Source organism: Ptychodera flava, chromosome 2 (assembly GCF_041260155.1).
Source record: "Ptychodera flava strain L36383 chromosome 2, AS_Pfla_20210202, whole genome shotgun sequence".
Lineage (NCBI taxonomy): Eukaryota > Metazoa > Hemichordata > Enteropneusta > Ptychoderidae > Ptychodera > Ptychodera flava.
In genome coordinates this window covers 31,986,561-31,992,560 of record NC_091929.1, presented here as the reverse complement: position 1 = coordinate 31,992,560, position 6,000 = coordinate 31,986,561, and positions in this window count along the sequence as shown.

Sequence of the window (6,000 nt, the reverse complement as noted above, 5' to 3'; positions counted from 1 at the left end):
AACATTAATATGCTGATCCATTCAGAGATCAGACCACATCAATGCAGAGAGTGTGGTAAAACATTTAAAAGGAAGGACCATGTACTCAACCATATGTTTATCCATTCTGTTGTCAAACCACATGAATGTAGAGAATGTGGTCAAACATTCAAAGACAAGGGCAATCTTAAAAGTCATATCAATGCAGAGTGTGTGGTAAAACATTTAAAAGGAAGGACGAGGTACTCAACCATATGTTGACATTGGGCCTTAGTTAATGACCAATACCTATCTGACTTACAGTTTGATATATGGCGGGTGCCACATGTGGGGCAGGATGCGCTTACTATTTTCGAAACACCTGACATCCCTTCTTGGTCTTTTGGCCAGAGGTCCATATATCTTTCTTTCATGAATTTGACTTTGTTTGTACGTCTATTTACTGTCTGTTCTGTGCTGTTTTGTGTCTATGTTTACAACTATTGTCTTACAAATTTTGACCTAGTGTTATTGGATTATGGATTGGTATGATTGCGATTATTTTGATCCTCTCTGTTGTCAGACATGTACAGAGTGTGGTAAAACATTCAAACACAAGGGCCATCTTAAAAGCCATATGCTAACCCATTCAGATGTCAGACAACATGAGTGTAAAAGAGTGTGGTCACATACTTTTATTTTTATAAGGCATGTGTTAACCCACTCAAAGATCAAATGAACACAGCGGTTCAAATATCTTACTGTATAAACACAAACAGCATGGTGAATATTTACCTAAAAAGATTCTTTAAAAAGATTCAGATCATACCATTGCAAAAGTGTCATACAACATTCAAACATGAGGGCGGTCTTAAGATACATATGTTGACCATTCAAATGTAAGACCTCATGAATGCAAAAGAATGGTGTACGTGTAAGACATGCATACTGACACTTCTAAAAATGTCAATGTATTAAAGCAGGTAAAAACAAAAATTATCAGAGAACAATCTTAGGGCAAGTTAATCAATAGCATAACATATCAGGCCTTACGAATGCAAAGGGTGTGTGACTGAGGAGAGATAAGTTGCCTTAAAGGGGAAGTTCACCAAGGATGATTTTTATCACAACTGGAAGTTGTGATATAGAGGTGGTTTCAACCGGTGTTGATGTCGTCCATTTCCGTAAACGACAAAAAGTCAAAAACTGCTGAACAGACTGCACTGATATTTGATACCGATACATAGACTGGTTCCAAGGTTCCAATTCGGAAAAATGGAGCCAAACGGAGCGCCGGTTAGATAGTTTTGGGAAATTTCTAACCCCCCTTTTTATCTAATTGATTTTAGGGGTCTTTCATATATGTAGTTTTGGAATGTACACCAATCCTGCATTGTGGACTGTTTTATGATTTGTTGAACAGAAATGAGGTTTTGATGAATGTTAGAAATATGCAGGATGGCTGATTCGAAGTATAAGAGATTTCTATGGTCTTTTGGGCATCAAAAGCATTAAAAAAAACATATTTCATAGTTTAGATTCTCACTTTTGAGATGACCCTAGGCATTTGTTAAGTAAACATCCTTGAGTCAATATACAGACTTTGACATTCCAGAGATTAAGTATCCACAACCTCACATGTTACAGTCTTTCACTACAATGGTATGGCCCAAACCAATTGTTATCAATGGAGAGTGTGGACCTGTCTACAGGAAATTGGGGTGAACAGGTTAGACAATGACGTTACAAGTTGTAGGTTAGTTATCAAGGTAGCACCAGCATAGAGTCCTGGGCATCTGTCCATGTGTTCTCACAGCAAATTACAGGGAAAAAAATTATTTGAGAAGTTTCTCTCCTTTTAAATAGAAGTATATTACAATTTAAACCTGTCATGGATAGATTGCTCTCAAATGATCTGAAACACAGTTATTGCCCATTAGCAACAAATCCATAGCAAGATTTATGTAAAGTTCATGAACTTACACGAGGTATTTGACAAAAGATGACCATGACTTTGCTACTTTTCAACATTTATTTCAATCAGATTTCCCAGCCTAGTGTATAATTTTTGTAATCTTAATTACTGTCAACTTAGCTTTACTAACTTATTCATACCTCATTATTCTTACACTACTGTTATACCTTATAACCACAAAATTTCAAGAGATGCATATATGATTGTCACTTAACAAACAAATACAAATATGTCTTCTGCTTTTTCTCCATATACATATACATGTCTCTTTTCTCATAAAAATGAGCTTAAAATCGCAATGTGAAAAATAGTCTTTCAGCTATATGTTGCTCATTGACTTCGTGGTCTGTCTAATTCACAGTGAGTGTGGTTGTTGATAAATGCCGATAATACTAGGCGGTCATTATGTCCAAGCGCCATTGGCGGTATTTTTTAACATAATGACCATAGGTCATTATCACATCTGAAAGTTGTGATATAGGGTTAGCTTCAACCGGTGGTGGACAGTGTCCATTTCCGTAAACGACAAAAAGTCAAAAACCGCTGAACATACTGCATTGATATTTGGTAGAGATATTCAGACTAATTCCAAGGTTATGATTCAGAAAAATGGAGCCAAACAGAGCAGCAGTTAGATAGTTTTGGGAAATTTCTAACCCCCCTTTAACTAATTGATTTTAGGGGTCTTTCATAAATGTAGTTTTGGAATGTACACCAATCCTGCATTGTGGACTATTTAATGAATTGTGGAACAGAAATGAGATTTTGATGAATGTTACAAATATGCAGGATGGCTGATTCAAAGTATCAGAGATTTTCATGCGCTTTTGGTAATAAAATTGATAAAAAACAACATATTTAATGTTTTAGATTTCTCACATTTGTTATGACCCTTAACATTACAGATTTGATGACATAACTAGCTGCTAGACCTGTTTACTGGCACATTGATTTAAAGACAAAGATCGTTTTATTTTGTAATAAGGACGTGTGATTTCGTAAAACATAGTTCTATTAGCCTGGAAATGTGATTTTTGCGAATATTGTTTACCCCACTGACAAACAGTGTGGTTTGAAAATGGCTGGAATTCGCTACTTCGGGACTTTGTTTTCTGTGTGCATTTACTGACAAACTCCAAACCCGAAGCACCTACCCATTCAGTATTTCATGTACAGGTGTACCCAGAGATAGAGTAGTTTCACAATGTGCCAGTTGTGATCAAGTGCCATTGGCGCTATTTTTACATATGTGCTAGCTTTGTGGTAACTTACCCTGAAATAGCTATTTTCGCCATTTATAACTCGCGCGATTTTTTACAAAAACCGATAAAAATAGTACAGGAAGTTGCCCATGTAATTTGCATCATGGGAAAAAAGCTCCAGGCTTGGAGCTTGCATCATGTGATATGGAAGGGACCATCTTCAGACGGGTATGGCCCGCATTGTCCACTCACAGCAACTCAGTAGTAAACAGCAACACAAAATCTGACAGTGTACAGTTTATTATAAGTGATTCATCGTTTATGCAAGGATACTCAGTATTAACAAAAGTTATGTAAATACGCACAGCCTGGTTTGAGTGTGGGTGAGTGGACAATGCCATACCCATGGGAAGATGGTCCCTTCCATATCACATGATGCCAGCTCCAAGCCTGGAGCTTTTTTCCCATGATTCAAATTTCATTGGCAACTTCCTGTACTATTCTTATTGGTTTTTGTAAAAAATTCGCGCGCGATTTATAAATGGTGAAAATAGCTTTCTGGGGTAAGTGACTACAAAGCTAGCACATATGTAAACATTATCCTTGGTGAACTTCCCCTTTAAGATACTCATGTTCATCTTGTTAAATATTAGGCTTTGCTTAAAAGAGTGTGGTGAAATAATCCCAACAATAAAACATTTTGATATTCGTAGATGTACGCATTTGAATATCTGACCTCATAAAAAACAAATAGTACACATGAACTTAGGCATTCAATGTCTAGATTATTCCCAATGTGTTCCTTACTGTATCTTAAGAATATTGTTATCTTTATGAGGGATGTGTCAACATGGTGGTTACACTCATAAAAACAATGTAAGACTTCTTTTTGATATATAAATACTTTCATAAGTTTTTTATAGAATATGGCTGACAATTAATACCTAGCTTCATCTTGGTGAAATAAAACCAAAGTTTTATAATAAACTGGCTTCGCGGTATTCTTTTACAACACTGCAATGAAGGATATTTTTGTATGCTGGTGTCAATATTGCCAATGAAATCAGAGTAGCCAAGCAAAAAGATGATAATTTGGGGGAAACGACGAACATTGAAGAATGGATATTGTTATGTCAAAAGTATGGAAGACCGGTCACGACATGCGACATGCGAGTTTTTTAAACTGCGATCTGCGGTTAGGGTTAGTGTTAGTGTTAGTGTTAGGGGTAGGGGTAGGGTTGGGGGTTAGGGTTAGGGTAGGGTTAGGGTTACGGTTACGGTTAGGTCGCAGATCACAGTTTAAAGACGCAGGTAACCCTACCCTAACCCTAACACTAACCCTAACAGCAAATCGCATGTCGCATGTCGTGACCGGTCTTCCATACAAAAGATATTTAGGGGTTATTACACAAAGTTTGGGCGATACCGCGTCGTATTCGAGTGATGTGTCCGTATTTTGACGAGTTGCGCAGCATTTGTTTTACATCCACCGTCATTTTACACTAAAAATAAATCTTCTCCTGCGAAAAAAAATTGCACAAGTGGAAAAAATTGATGCCTGAATGAAGGGGAAAATGCTTCCATATCCATTTCCTCTACTACCCCCTGCAGAAATTAAATGGTTCTCCCCTAATTTGGTCAACAACTGTTACAATAAGGCTTCACAAACAAGCACCTCGAGGGGACAACCCAAAAATAAATTTTCCACTTAACCTTCGAACTGTAGGGTTCATATACGGAAAATTCTGTTGACTGACCTGCTAAAACCCCGCAACTTGAAAGTAGTTTTCCTTGAAAAATCTTGGCACAACTTTGCGAAATATCTCATTTTACTTGATATCACACAAATGTGTGGGTTTTGTTTGGTATACCAACGGGTTCCTTGGGGGAATATCCCCTCTCGAAATCTATTTAGGCAGCCATATTAATTTAATCAATACGCATTTTCCCGCAATATTTGAATGATTTTGGTGGTCCAATCCGCTGTTTTGTACCACCCTGGTTGTAGCCTTCTCTTATGAAACAGATAACCAATACCTGTTCTCAACTGCCATCAATTTGACGCCTGGTGATAGTAGAACAGATTGCTCTCTCTCTCTCCCTCTCTCTCTTTCTCTCCCTCTATCTCTCTCTAAGACAGACAAACAGGCACACACACACACACATACACATACTAAGACATTGCATCGCCGTTAGCTGTGGAAGCGCAGCTATCTGTTGGCGGGGATCGCTATGCGGGTCAAAGGTCAACCCGGCCACGCCACAAGGGAATGTCTCACAATAATGGTTTCCCAGTCAAAGTTGCATTAGACCTTTTTGATTGTTTGATCGTACCCATTATGACTTATGGATGTGAAATTTGGGGAAACGAAATCAATGATAAGAAGAATTTATGAATGATGTAAGTATTTCCTTTTACAGGTATTTACTTGGTGTTTCTAAACAAGCTCCACGAGCTGGTATTGTTGGTGAATTGGGTAGATACCCCATTCAGTTCACTGTTATACTACATATGATAAAATATTGGCATAGATTGGTTTATCAGATGATATTCTACTACGTGCTGCATATACAACTGCTAAGCACCACTCCCATTGGTTTGAGTATATTCAGTATATTCTGGATAATTATAGTGGAAGATCTATCTGGTCAAATATCTGTAACATTAATTTCACTGTTAAACAGTTCACAGAAAAATGAAAGAAAGATATCGTGTCTCATGGATTAATGATTTACATAATGATGTAAGGACTCAGAGTTTGGACAAAAATAAACTAAGAACGTACAGAAAATTTAAAACTTTATTTACTTTTGAGGAATACTTGATGGATATTACAAATATTAACTGCAGGAAATTGATTACCA